The sequence below is a fragment of the Schistocerca nitens genome, chromosome 2 (genome assembly GCF_023898315.1).
Source record: "Schistocerca nitens isolate TAMUIC-IGC-003100 chromosome 2, iqSchNite1.1, whole genome shotgun sequence".
NCBI classification, from domain to species: Eukaryota; Metazoa; Arthropoda; class Insecta; order Orthoptera; family Acrididae; genus Schistocerca; species Schistocerca nitens.
The window spans coordinates 332,683,961-332,700,008 of NC_064615.1; positions in this window are offsets into that span (position 1 = coordinate 332,683,961).

Genomic DNA, 16,048 nt, shown 5'->3' on the forward strand with positions numbered 1-16,048 from the left:
CCATCACCACATGTCTCCTTCAACTGTCGATGAATTTCAATTGGTTTCACACAACGCAAATTCAGAAAACGAATGATTGCACGCTATTCAAGTAAGGAAAACGTCGCCATTTTAAGTAATTAAAACAGTTCTCATTCTCGCCACTGGCGGTAAAATTCCATCTGCCGTACGATGCTGCCATCTCTGGGACGTATTGACAATGAACGCGGCCTCATTTTAAAACAATGCGCATGTTTCTATCTCTTTCCAGTCCGGAGAAAAAAAATCGGAGGCCTTAGAACTTGAATGCACCTCGTACAATGTCTACTCCGGCGAAACCGTGAGTCAGTTTTAGTTCAATGATAGGTACGACACAGTTTAAAGTTTGTGCAAGTAAGCACAGATCACTAAATGTTCAAACCTGATACCGTGTGCGCATTGTTTCACCCAAGATCCACCGATTTGCTTCCATTGCACACGCGAAAACTCTCTTAGTTCATCAAGCCATAAAAACTGAGTGGGTAGGGCAGGGTTTACGCAATATTAGTCAGCCTTTCTGCAGTTCACATCGACGTGTTGCATATACTAATTTAAATGATTTATCTGTGTCCTCACACACAAAAGCCAACACAGTAACCTCGCTTCATGTCAACAGTCAGCGTTCTTTTTTGTTAGTGCCCTAACGCTCTGTTGTTCAGTTTCGATGGTCAATAACAGGATTCATTATGGCAGAGATACAAGAAAATACATCTAAAATACCTCTTCTTGTAATATTCGAATATACTGACATTTACTGCTGAACATAATAAATAAATCGGAAAAAGATTGATAGAGGGTCCCTAATGCTACACCTTTTACAGTTAGCTGTCTCAAGATGCTATTTGGAGGAAGAGACGGACTTCTTGAGGTGAAAGTGTAGCCAATGAACTGAATTTTTTTCCATGGGAAAAAATGTCTTGGTGTGATTTTTATCCTTTTGGCTTTGAACTGTTGTGCTGATTTATTTTCTTTTTGACAATTATTAGCGGAAGTTTATAGGTACGTCTTCCAATCCAGTTATCGGATCTCAGGAACTTTCTGAATGGAGGTGGAGTTTGCTATAGGGCATTACCCATACACGTAAGCTTAAATGTATCTTTTGGGGGAAGGGGAGGCAGGTCAACTTCTGTCACTATACTAGTCGATACGACTGTTTATAAAACTCCTCGATACTAACTTATATCTGAATTATGAGATATATCTGATCATATGTAAATAATTAATTCATTCAGCATGTGTTGCAACTTATAAGAGCATAACGTATGAGCTACGAGATTATGTGCTCAACATTTAGTAATAAAAGCTCGTTATCACGTGGTTTATTTTAAAGCAAAGGAAGTAATCAAAAACGAAAGAAACTCATTATCCAAAAATTCCTTTACATTTCTTTTACACTGTCTATTGAATCTATTATGCAATCAATATGTTCCAAAAATTGTCGACATTCTGTAAATTTCACATTACACTTTATTATTCAGTATTTAGTCATGGATCTCCTCATTGTAATAGTGTAGTTAGTGTTATTTAAAAAATATTTGAAGGTGTATGATAAAATTACAATACCTTCAAAGCGCGTATTGCCTGAAACCTCTACATAGGTAAAAGTTATGTTTATTAGCTTTGAAGTACCTGAACTGAAACTTGCTTCTCTCTAGTTTTTTTTTAAATTTTTTTCTAAAATAACTTACATCAAAAGTTATTAATAATTAAAACTTTCGCAATCTAAAATATTCTTTTGTAAAATTGAGTAATATTTGAATAGCCAAAACTCTATCCTTCTATCCTAATTCTCCCGTTTCTAAAAAGTATACTGCCGGCCGAAGTGGCCGTGCGGTTAAAGGCGCTGCAGTCTGGAACCGCAAGACCGCTACGGTCGCAGGTTCGAATCCTGCCTCGGGCATGGATGTTTGTGATGTCCTTAGGTTAGTTAGGTTTAACTAGTTCTAAGTTCTAGGGGACTAATGACCTCAGCAGTTGAGTCCCATAGTGCTCAGAGCCATTTGAGCCATAAAAAGTATACTATTGTCAAAATTAAGGTAGTTAAACAGTTTCCTTCGCAAAAAATATCGCGGAAAATGCACGTTGCGTGCCAGTTCTGAGTCAGTGTTTAGCTTTCGACATGTAAAGACATTGCGCTTCTGATTAATTTACTATTTGAAAGATACCGTGCAACTCGACTGAAGATATTTTTTATCTGTCCTGGACTTTATGTCATGAAGAGCTGAACTGAAAGTAGTAAGTGATGAAAAAGGCGAAGAAATTTGTTTAAGCCATCAAAAAACGAACCCGACCTTAGACAACGAGAAGGAAACAAGAGAGAAAGACAACCAAAACGTATTTTGTTTGTAATTATTTATTCCCGGTGACAATGAATGATGAATAATGCACTCACTTCGCTTGATGTTTCGCTTTATTTCATTCTGATTGGGATGGAACACTACAGTGGAGCCGGTCGAAGTGGCCGAACGGTTCTAGGCGCTTCAGTCTGGAACTGCGTGACCGCTACGGTCGCAGATTCGAATCCTGCCTCGGGAATGGATGTGTGTGATGTCCTTATTTAAGTAGTTCTAAGTTCTAGGGGACTGATGACTTCAGCAGTTAAGTCCCATAGTGCTCAGAGCCATTTTTGAACTACAGTGGGTGTCTCTTGACTTAAAGCTGATGTCCGTTATTCAGACAGTTTTCTGAAGTGTAGCAGTGTTGAAAGTTAACACGGGTCTGCCGGAAGACGTTTCCCAGTTGATCTACGGACCAGTCCACCGCGTGATATACACTCCTGGAAATGGAAAAAAGAACACATTGACACCGGTGTGTCAGACCCACCATGCTTGCTCCGGACACTGCGAGAGGGCTGTACAAGCAATGATCACACGCACGGCACAGCGGACACACCAGGAACCGCGGTGTTGGCCGTCGAATGGCGCTAGCTGCGCAGCATTTGTGCACCGCCGCCGTCAGTGTCAGCCAGTTTGCCGTGGCATACGGAGCTCCATCGCAGTCTTTAACACTGGTAGCATGCCGCGACAGCGTGGACGTGAACCGTATGTGCAGTTGACGGACTTTGAGCGAGGGCGTATTGTGGGCATGCGGGAGGCCAGGTGGACGTACCGCCGAATTGCTCAACACGTGGGGCGTGAGGTCTCCACAGTACATCGATGTTGTCGCCAGTGGTCGGCGGAAGGTGCACGTGCCCGTCGACCTGGGACCGGACCGCAGCGACGCACGGATGCACGCCAAGACCGTAGGATCCTACGCAGTGCCGTAGGGGACCGCACCGCCACTTCCCAGCAAATTAGGGACACTGTTGCTCCTGGGGTATCGGCGAGGACCATTCGCAACCGTCTCCATGAAGCTGGGCTACGGTCCCGCACACCGTTAGGCCGTCTTCCGCTCACGCCCCAACATCGTGCAGCCCGCCTCCAGTGGTGTCGCGACAGGCGTGAATGGAGGGACGAATGGAGACGTGTCGTCTTCAGCGATGAGAGTCGCTTCTGCCTTGGTGCCAATGATGGTCGTATGCGTGTTTAGCGCCGTGCAGGTGAGCGCCACAATCAGGACTGCATACGACCGAGGCACACAGGGCCAACACCCGGCATCATGGTGTGGGGAGCGATCTCCTACACTGGCCGTACACCACTGGTGATCGTCGAGGGGACACTGAATAGTGCACGGTACATCCAAACCGTCATCGAACCCATCGTTCTACCATTCCTAGACCGGCAAGGGAACTTGCTGTTCCAACAGGACAATGCACGTCCGCATGTATCCCGTGCCACCCAACGTGCTCTAGAAGGTGTAAGTCAACTACCCTGGCCAGCAAGATCTCCGGATCTGTCCCCCATTGAGCATGTTTGGGACTGGATGAAGCGTCGTCTCACGCGGTCTGCACGTCCAGCACGAACGCTGGTCCAACTGAGGCGCCAGGTGGAAATGGCATGGCAAGCCGTTCCACAGGACTACATCCAGCATCTCTACGATCGTCTCCATGGGAGAATAGCAGCCTGCATTGCTGCGAAAGGTGGATATACACTGTACTAGTGCCGACATTGTGCATGCTCTGTTGCCTGTGTCTATGTGCCTGTGGTTCTGTCAGTGTGATCATGTGATGTATCTGACCCCAGGAATGTGTCAATAAAGTTTCCCCTTCCTGGGACAATGAATACACGGTGTTCGTATTTCAATTTCCAGGAGTGTATATCGCTCGCGGCACTTCAGTGCGTCGATTATGGCCGCGGTCGCTAGTGGGACAACATGCGACACCACGAGAAACGATCCGCAGTGTGCAAACCTTCTCTGTCATCTTTGTCAAATTTTACGGAACTGCGTCAAAGGATAGAGTAGATAACAAGACATAAATCAACCTCGGTCCTCAGAAGGTCGTTCGATCTAAGAAATGTAGAAATTTAGTGTGACAGTTTGGATAACACGGATAAAATGTGAACAACCGCTTAGGGCTTCCAGTCCCGGTGTTCTCGAATTTGAGGCCGGTATCTTAACCTGTGCGTCGCCTCGCTCTGTAGCACTTAAGAGGGAACAGGCGTAGTCCTAGAAGAAATCTGGGCTCAAAGTACCACGAAATCCATTACATGTGCTTACAGTCACGCCACCATGATCCTTTGCGACTCCAGGGTGCCCAATCCTGCTGTTTACAAAGGGAGAAGCTACTTTCATTGAAATAACCTACCTTCACCTGTCTGTTGTTTGCAAGTGACGTCCAGATAACGTGTTTTCCATAAAACGTGTTGCTTGCGTGGAATGCAGCAAATGAGGAACTTTGAAGACGCTATATTGGATTTACGTATTTCGTTGTTTTTATGCTACAATTTGCGTATACCAATTCAAGGCAATGGCGCATTGAAAATCCGGCACAGACAAGCCGCCCTTACCACGAGTTGTTATAATTAAATGTCAGTTAATGACATGTAGATGGTAAGAGCCTTCAGAATATTGTTAATAGAATAGCAAGCTCTGCGTGACTTCCGCGTAGTGTAGTCAACAGAGGCTATATGTTACGAAGTAGAAGGGAGTTGAATCACGTACTACCACGTTCATCAACCATTTTTGATCTTCACATTTGTATATGAGTTTGGTATCAATTTGATGAACCTATGTTCTGCAATATTCAATGTTAGTGACAAATTAGAGCGTTCTCTTTTTAAAGAGTAACTGTTCGACTTTGTGAGATCAGTGTGATTAAAAAACGATGCATTAAATTTCTGCGCGTGAAATGAGCAGCGGTGTCATTTATATTCTTTCATGTCACAAATATTTGGCTACTTATTTCCGAATATCTCGCGATATCTGAGTATTTACGTAATTATGTACATAATATTGAAACATCCCCTTATAAAAATTAATCAATTACTGTGCTGATAAACCTCTTACGTTATTTGATTTTCTAACAGCTGAGCAAAACTGAACGTACTCAGACATTTATCTCTTTACTTATCCTGATCAACACTAAACTGACACACAATAGCCGGCCGCGGTGGTCTCGCGGTTCTAGGCGCGCAGTCCGGAACCGTGCTCGCAGGTTCGAATCCTGCCTCGGGCATGGATGTGTGTGATGTCCTTAGGTTAGTTAGGTTTAAGTAGTTCTAAGTTCTGGGGGACTGAGTGCTCAGAGCCATGAACCATTTGACACACAATATTTTTAACACAACGAAATCTGACTTTCAATAATCCCTACAAAAGAATGGCTCTGACTAACAATAACCCATACCTTTCATGAATCACTTACCTCACAAAAATATTCGTTACTCGAACTACTGCAAAACAGCAAGCGCCAATACTGCCAGCTAAGTAAAAGATTCTAACTACAGAAGGCACTAACTACTGATAGGCATAGTTAGCAAATGAAAGATTCTGATAGAGTAATTCGGCCAGCCGCAGTGACCGAGCGGTTCTAGGCGCTGCAGTCTGGAACCGCGCGACCGCTACGGTCGCAGGTTCGAATCCTGCCTCGGGCATGGATGTGTGTGATGTACTTAGGTTAGTTAGGTTTAAGTAGTTCTAGGTTCTAGGGGACTGATGACCTCAGAAGTTAAGTCCCATAGTGCTCAGAGCCATTTGAACCATTTGATAGAGAACAAACAATGTATTTACCTTAATAATATTCAAAAGTCATATATATCAGTTCATGATATACGGTATTACAAATTTACTCTTTCTGTTGGACACACGTCCAGGTCGTCCGCTCTCAAAATTCTGCCATCTCTCTCCCCACATCCACCACTGCTGACGGCTCACCTCCAACTGCACAACGCTACGCGCTGTTCACATCCAACTGCCCAACACTACAATAGCAAATATTCCAACAATACCAAACAGCCACAGACTGCACACAGCACAGCCCGTGATTTTCATACAGAGCGCTACGTGACGTTACCAACATGAAAACCTAAACAGCCTACTTACATAGCCCCCATGCTCCCCACAAAAATTTTACAAATTGTTTTTGACAGTGGCCAATACAGATTTGAAAAAGATTTTCATGATTACAATAACAAAGATATCAAATGCACACACTTATTGATACACTGTTGGTCAAAAGCAAATATTTTCTTACAGTCCATAAAGACAGTCCTGATCATTCATCACAGTAGTAATTTCAGTTTTTTTCTCAAAGTCTGAGCAGTAAAAGAAAATGCACACGGAAGTAGTGGATTTCCATGCAGTCTTGAAGAAGTAGTGTTGTCCTTCCAACGGAAAGACAATGCTGACTCTTGACATGCATATAGGTAATGGGCCACAACAGAGCAAACCCACAGCAGAGTCAGTCGAAGTTTTGAAGAATATTGGTAAGTAGGTCATCACAGAGCAGATATACAGTATTAAAAATTTACTCTTTCTGATGGACATACGTCCAGATCGTCCGCTCTCAAAATTCTGCCATCTCTCTCCCCACATCCACCACTGCTGGCGGCTCACCTCCTACTGCGCAACGCTACGCGCTGCTCACATCCAACTGCCCAACATTACAACAGCAAATATTCGAACAATGCCAACCAGCCACTGTCTGCACACAACACAGCCAGTGATTTTCAAATGGCAAATGGTTCAAATGGCTCTGAGCACTATGGGACTCAACATCTTAGGTCATAAGTCCCCTAGAACTTAGAACTACTTAAACCTAACTAACCTAAGGACATCACACACACCCATGCCCGAGGCAGGATTCGAACCTGCGACCGTAGCAGTCCCGCGGTTCCGGACTGCAGCGCCAGAACCGCTAGACCACCGCGGCCGGCAGTGATTTTCATACAGAGCACTACGTGACGTTACCATCATGAAAACCTAAACAGCCAACAATATGCAACAAAACACGCACCTGAGGCTTGTCCATTATCTAATATTGGTTCTGAAGTTTGCCTATGAGTTTAGTTTTTATGATGAAATGTTCGTCAAATACAACAAAATGCATTGAATATTAGATTACGCTACTGACGAATGTGTCACCACAATTTTTATTTAGCACTCAGATTCGTTGATTTCGCCAACCCTTGACCAAAGTATCATCTTCCAACCTAACCTAGAAACACGGACTATGTTGGGTACTGGCCAGTTTGTCACCACAACCAATATTTCAAAGGTGCGGGAGAACAGTGGGGGGCGGAGTGGGGATGAAAGAAGGTCGTGGTGGGGACATGGAAAGGGGTGGGAGCCCAGTAAAACACGCTATCTCCTTTTAATTCATCAGTTTCGTTTAAATCGGGACATCGGATTTTGCACGAATCGCATTACATTTCAACACCTAATTCCTTTTTTTTCTTTTTTCTCTTTTTTCTTTTTAGCAATTGTATTCATTTGTAGTTTCCAGTTTTCTGAGTGAATTTTCAAGCTGTATGCATACATATTCTGCAGAATAGACACATGTAGGAAATGTGAACGAGTTAACACGCTTTCGTGAGGTTATATTTTAGTTAATGTGCACAAACAGAATCTGGTTGGATAATGGCGGCGTCGCAGCAGACAGGTCTGTCGGTTCCCTCGGTAGTCTAGGGTCTTCAGCGATGGCTGCCATCGCAAGAGATCAGAGTAGCGTGACCTTAGAGACATCTACCGATTCACTCGGTAGTTGAGTGTTCCCATTTTTCTAGCAGTGGACTCCTGTTAGGAGGGACGAAGGGATGAAAAAAGGAGACAGTCACTGGTTCTCATAAACTCTCATTGCGCTCGCCACGGCCTTGCCCCGAGGCTCTGCAGCACGCGGCGGCCGGTGCTGGGGCCAGTGTTGTGAGAGGGGCAGAGTGGGCGCTCGCCGGCGACCTGCAGGGACGCCGGGCACTTGTCTCTGTGCGCCGTGCCGCTCCGCCCGGCGGGGGGCGCGCCGCGCCGCGCCGCCGATGGCAGATAGCGCGCACAATGCCGCCTGTTGCAACGCTCGCCCCCCCCCCCCCCCCCGCCCGCCCCAATGTCACGCCCTACCCTCCGGTTATTTAGGATCTCAACTGCAGCACAAACCGACTGCAGTGAGCTGCATCCACTGCAAATTAACTGCCGCTGAAATGAGTCGTTCAGTCATCTGTTCCGGGCAGTGTCTAGTAATGTGCTTAGTCCGTATTGCCTCATACGCTGCACACTTCTTGCTGAATGGGCAAATGTTGATCAGCACTCCACGTATTGTAGGCGTGCCTCACTCACGAGGAGAACATGGCAAGTGTCATAACCCGATTTCCCAGAAACTTACCTCAGTGGAAGAGGGGTTAAAAAAGCGAACACGTATCTCTGTTTGCCCATAGGTACTGTCCCGTTTCTGAAAAAACGACGGTCAAAGTTTTCAGGGTATTTTAGAGGTACTGTATATGCCTTTTACATTGTTATACAGGTTGGTCCATTGATAGTGACCGGGCCAAATATCTCACGAAATAAGTGTCAAACGAAAAAACTACAAAGAACGAAGCTCGTCTAGCTTGAAGGGGGTAGCCAGATGTCCCTATGGTTGGCCCGCTAGATGGCGCTGCCATAGGTCAAACGGATATCAACTGAGTTTTTTAAAATAGGAACCCCCATTTTTTATTACATATTCGTGTAGTGCGTAAAGAAATACGAATGTTTTAGTTGCACCACGTTTTTCGCTCTGTGATATATGGCGCTCTATTAATCACAAACGTGTAAGTGCGTGGTATCACGTGACATTCCGCCAGTGAGGGCGGTTTTTGCTTCGTGATACATTACCCGTGTTAAAATGGACCATTTACCAATTGCGGAAAAGGTCGATATCGTGTTGATGTATGGATATTGTGATCAAAATGCCCAACGGGCCTGTGCTACGTATGCTGCTCGGTATCGTGGACGACATCATCCAAGTGTCCGGACCGTTCGTCGGATAGTTACGTTATTTAAGGAAACAGTAAGTGTTCAGCCACATGTGTAACGTCAACCACGACCTGCAACAAATGATGATGTTTTAGCTGCTGTCGCGGCTAATCGGCACATCAGTAGCAGACAAATTGCGAGAGAATCGGGAATCTCAAAAACGTCGGTGTTGAGAATGCTACATCAACATAGATTGCACCCGTACCATATTTCTATGCACCAGGAATTGCATGGCGACGACTTTGAACGTCGTGTACAGTTATGCCACTGAGCACAAGAGAAATTACGGGGCGATAACAGATTTTTTGCACACGTTCTATTTAGCGACGAAGCGTCATTCACCAACAGCGGTAACGTAAACCGGCATTATATGCACTACTGGGCAACGGAAAATCCACGATGGTTGCGACAAGTGGAACATCAGCGACCTTGGCGGGTTAATGTATGGTTCTACATTATGCGAGGAAGGATAATTGGCCCCCATTTTATCGATGGCAATGTAAATGGTGCAATGTATGCTGATTTCCTACGTAATGTTCTACCGATGTTACTACAAGATGTTTCACTGCATGATAGAATGGCGATGTACTTTCAACATGATGGATGTCCGGCACATAGCTCGCGTGCGTTTGAAGCGGTATTGAATAGCATATATCATGACAGGTGGATTGGTCATCGAAGCACGTTCACCGGATCTGACGTCCCCGGATTTCTTTCTGTGGGGGAAGTTGAAGGATATCTGTTGTCGTGATCCACCGACTACGCCTGACAACATGCGTCAGCGCATTGTCAATGCATGTGCGAACATTACGGAAGGCGATCTACTCGCTGTTGAGAGGAATGTCGTTACACATATTGCCAAATGCATTCCGGTTGACGGACATCATTTTGAGCATTTATTGCATTAATGTGGTATTTACAGGTAATCATGCTGTAACAGCATGCGTTTTCAGGAATGATAAGTTCACAAAGGTACATGTATCACATTGGAACAACCGAAATAAAATGTTCAAACGTACCTACGTTCTGTATTTTAATTTAAAAAACCTACCTGTTACCAACTGTTCGTCTAAAATTGTGAGCCATATGTTTCTGACTATTACAGCGCCATCCATCACAAAGCGAAAAAAGTGGCCCAACTAAAACATATATATTTCTTTACGTACTACATGAATATGTAATAAAAAAACGCAGTTGATATCCGTTTGACCTATGGCAGCGCCATCTAGCGGGCCAACCATAGCGCCATATGGTTTCCCCCTTCAAGCTAGACAAGTTTCGTTCTTTGTAGTTTTTTCGTTTGACTCTTATTTCGTGAGATATTTGGCCCGGTGACGATCAATGGACCACCCTGTATACTTAGGGCAAATGTATAGCGTTGCAGCTTATTAATTTTGCGCCCAGTTTTCGGAATCCGATTATTACTTTTAGTTTAGTTTTTATTTATGTATCTATGTCTTTAGAAGATTACTAGACGAATGTTTCACACTGTACATTGTTATGGCGTTGTCCTTATTCTTCTTCTAGTTGTATTTTAGACGAATGAATTAATAAATGAGAAAATGATTTGAAATTGTTGTCGGTGAAAATCCTGTATATCTTGATTCATAATCCATTACAAACGCCAGTTGTCGCCGCGAAATTATGGCCAACGGGCGAAATCTTCAGCAATGTTAACGTCTCTTTCCTGCGTGAGATTCAAGCGTTGACGTTGATTCACTCTACAAATAGATGCTTGACGTGAGTTACAAACAAAGCGAAATGAACTTCACGTCCAGTGGTGCGTTGCAGCGGGGTATTTACATGTTCGTGCTAATGGAGTGTTCTGTCGTGTGACTAGAGCCTCCCGTCGGGTAGGCCGTTCGCCGGGTGCAAGTCTTTATATTTGACACCACTTCGGCGACTTGCACGTCGATGGGGAAGAAATGATGATGTTAGGACAACACAACACCCAGTCCCTAAGCGGAGAAAATCTCCGACCCAGTCGGGAATCGAACCCGGGCCCTTAGGATTGACATTCTATTGCGTTGACCACTCAGCTACCGGGGGCGGGCACAGAATGTATTGCGAAGTGCATTCCATGTGTACAACAAGTAGCACTATCAGATCTTACTTACTAGGAAAGATATGGTTCTGTTACTTACAAGGGAACCTCCCCATCGCACCCCCCTCAGATTTAGTTATAAGTTGCCACAGTGGATAGACCTTGAAAAACTGAACACAGATCAATCGAGAAAACAGGAAGAAGTTGTGTGGAACTATGAAAAAATAAGCAAAGTATACAAACTGAGTAGTCCATGCGCAAGATAGGCAACATCAAGTACCGACAGAATACAGGAGCGCCGTGGTCCCATGGTTAGCGTGAGCAGCTGCGGAACTAAAGGTCCATGGTTCAAGTATTCCTTCGAGCAAAAAGTTTAATTCTTTATTTTCAGACAATTATCAAAGTTCAGGCCCTCACACATAATCAACTTCGCTCTCCAAAATTCCAGGATATGTTCAGATTTGCTTGGACATATGCAGGATTTGACGGTCTACACACGGAAAAATTTGAAAACGTAAAAAACATATGTTTTGACAGAGCACAGGGAAAAGTGTGCGAGTGTGAGACTTTTGAATTGATTTGTTGCAGTTTAAGTGACAAACTCTTATGTTTTCATCACTTTTTTGGGAGTAATTATCACATCCACAAGAAAACCTAATCGGGCAACGTGGAAGAATCTTTTTACCCATTCGCCAAGTGTACAAGTTAGGTGGGTCGACAACATATTCCTGTCATGTGACGCACATGCCGTCACCAGTGTCGTATAGAATATATCAGACGTGTTTTCCTGTGGAGGAATCGGTTGACCTATGACTTTACAATCAAAAGTTTTCGGTTCCCATTTGAGAGGCACGTCCTTTCGTCTACTAATCGCACGGTTTTGCGGTGCGGCCGCAAAACACAGACACTAAACTTATTACAGTGAACAGAGACGTCAATGAACGTATGGATGGATCATAACTTTGCTAAAATAAAGAAAAATTTTTCGCTTGAGGGGAGACTTGAACCAAGGACCTCACGCTAACCACGGGACCACGGCGCTCCTAGTCTCGGAATGTCCATGATGTTGCATATCTTCGCGTGGACTACTCAGTTTGTATACACTCCTGGAAATGGAAAAAAGAACACATTGACACCGGTGTGTCAGACCCACCATACTTGCTCCGGACACTGCGAGAGGGCTGTACAAGCAATGATCACACGCACGGCACAGCGGACACACCAGGAACCGCGGTGTTGGCTGTCGAATGGCGCTAGCTGCGCAGCATTTGTGCACCGCCGCCGTCAGTGTCAGCCAGTTTGCCGTGGCATACGGAGCTCCATCGCAGTCTTTAACACTGGTAGCATGCCGCGACAGCGTGGACGTGAACCGTATGTGCAGTTGACGGACTTTGAGCGAGGGCGTATAGTGGGCATGCGGGAGGCCGGGTGGACGTACCGCCGAATTGCTCAACACGTGGGGCGTGAGGTCTCCACAGTACATCGATGTTGTCGCCAGTGGTCGGCGGAAGGTGCACGTGCCCGTCGACCTGGGACCGGACCGCAGCGACGCACGGATGCACGCCAAGACCGTAGGATCCTACGCAGTGCCGTAGGGGACCGCACCGCCACTTCCCAGCAAATTAGGGACACTGTTGCTCCTGGGGTATCGGCGAGGACCATTCGCAACCGTCTCCATGAAGCTGGGCTACGGTCCCGCACACCGTTAGGCCGTCTTCCGCTCACGCCCCAACATCGTGCAGCCCGCCTCCAGTGGTGTCGCGACAGGCGTGAATGGAGGGACGAATGGAGACGTGTAGTCTTCAGCGATGAGAGTCGCTTCTGCCTTGGTGCCAATGATGGTCGTATGCGTGTTTGGCGCCGTGCAGGTGAGCGCCACAATCAGGACTGCACACGACCGAGGCACACAGGGCCAACACCCGGCATCATGCTGTGGGAAGCGATCTCCTACACTGGCCGTACACCACTGGTGATCGTCGAGGGGACACTGAATAGTGCACGGTACATCCAAACTGTCATCGAACCCATCGTTCTACCATTCCTAGACCGGCAAGGGAACTTGCTGTTCCAACAGGACAATGCACGTCCGCATGTATCCCGTGCCACCCAACGTGCTCTAGAAGGTGTAAGTCAACTACCCTGGCCAGCAAGATCTCCGGATCTGTCCCCCATTGAGCATGTTTGGGACTGGATGAAGCGTCGTCTCACGCGGTCTGCACGTCCAGCACGAACGCTGGTCCAACTGAGGCGCCAGGTGGAAATGGCATGGCAAGCCGTTCCACAGGACTACATCCAGCATCTCTACGATCGTCTCCATGGGAGAATAGCAGCCTGCATTGCTGCGAAAGGTGGATATACACTGTACTAGTGCCGACATTGTGCATGCTCTGTTGCCTGTGTCTATGTGCCTGTGGTTCTGTCAGTGTGATCATGTGATGTATCTGACCCCAGGAATGTGTCAATAAAGTTTCCCCTTCCTGGGACAATGAATTCACGATGTTCTTATTTCAATTTCCAGGAGTGTATTTTGCTTATTTTTTTTATAGTTCCACACAACTTCTTCCTGTTTTCTCGATTGATCTGTGTTCAGTTTTTCAAGGCCTATCCACTGTGCCAACTTATAACTAAATCTGAGGGGGGTGCAATGGGGAGGTTCCCTTGTTAGTAGGATGACTATCGAAGATGGACTCTGGTAGTTGTGTGATTTTCTGCGTCCTGTAAATTATCCTGATGAAGTGTGGCTACTAGAAGTGGTGACCGTATGGCAATGATGGGGTAAGCTCGGCAGCCGAGTCTTTTCAGTTGACGCCGCACTGGATGACTTGCGCGTCGGTGATGATGATATGATGACAACAAAACACCCAGTACTCTAGCGGAGAAAATCTCCGACTTGGTCGGGAATCGAACACGGGCCCACTGCATAGCAGTCAAACGCGCTGACCATTCAACTGAGGGGGTAGACGCTGGGACTCATGTGAATGCTTGGAACTGTGTAAGGACAGTTGGCTGCCGTGAAAGTTCAGAGTCTCATCATCGTTTTGAATGTGTTGTAAGTCGCAACAAGTGTGACTCCATTAATGGAAGAAGCAGCTGTTGTCGGAGAAACAGCTGTGTACATGTGTAGTATATAACAAGTAAATTTTTAGGTGCAGAAATAAGATGTGAATGTTGCAAAAAATGTGTGATGTTTTGGGCTAAGAAGTTACTAAAAGAGGTATTAATTCGAAATGGGAAAATTTATTACTGAATGCTCGTATAGGCCACTAAATCACAAAAATTCCAAAAGAAATCACTCTGGAACTGAAAAATGTAGTGGAACTTATCACTGAACGCAATGACCTACTGACTCATTCAGAAAACAAGTAACCTCCACAAGCGTGCCGTCAGCGTATCTGAAAACCACGATGAGTACCCAGTATTACCAGGGATTTTTCCTCTGTGGGAGGACAGGAAGGAGATACACTCGTTCTCGTGAGACAAACTGAGATAATACTTGAGCGGTTCCAATGACTGGAAAGCTGAAACCGCCTGCGAGCCGGCCTTGTTTCCTTTCATTCCATACTGCATCTGAATCACGTCATATGCCGAAGGACGACACGGCGCATGTCAGCATCACGTACTCCTCTACAGCTGATGGCGGAGGTTTTTTTATGTGTCCACACGGTTCGTCTCTAACGTACTGCAGGAATCCAGGAAATGCGTTTAAGGTTCTAGACCCAATGAAGGGAAACTCTTGACCAACACCTCCGCGTGGTGGAAAGTGGGCAACGTCACTTTGCGTGACGGCTAACGTAGACAGGGACAGAGGGATGACCGGGATAAATCATCCAACGTTTTCTGGGCAGGGTCCCCTCTTGTCCTGGAAACGAGAAACTGCTTCCAAAGGCGGAAGAACCAATTGATGGTCAACGATACAAGATGTGGAAGGTAAAGAGAAATCACCATATTAAAGATAAATGAATTTCCAAAGCATCAGCAGTAAACTGTCTTGTGTTAAATTTTCCGGTGATAAAACTGTACCCGAATCGGTATCCGGGAGGGACTGCAAAAGACACAGACAAGGTGAAGAAAAACAATCCCAATTTTAAAACAGTCACTTGGAAGACGAAAATACTGCTGCACTGCAGCAGATTAGAAAACCTGAAACTTGGAATGGAACCACTGGTAATCGCTATACATGGCATGTGAGAGATGAGGCGACCCAAATTAGGTGACTTCTGGCTTGGAGAATACAGAGTTATTTGCACCAGAACTGATCAAGAACGGCCAGGAGTCGGAGGAGTTGGCCGAATTTTAAGAAAAAAGCACCAGCTTACGTGTCAAAGGATATATGCAATACAGTTCTAGGATGGAACGAGTCAAAAATGAAACTGAACCAAAGGGCACTGTGATAATACAAGTTTACGTGCCAACGTGCAAAGAAGAAGATGCTGTAATTGAAATATACGAAAAAATAAATAATGTGGTAAGATATATTTAGGGAGATGAAAACCTGATTGTGATGAGTCAATGGAACGAGAGTGTGGGTGAAGAACCGGAAGAGGAGATTATAGGCAACTTAGGAGAAGAAATGAAAGAGGAAACCGACTAATTGAGTTCTGCTCCAGGCACCAATTGGTTGTTGCAAATACACGTTTGTAACATCTCAAGTGGAGACGACACACCTGG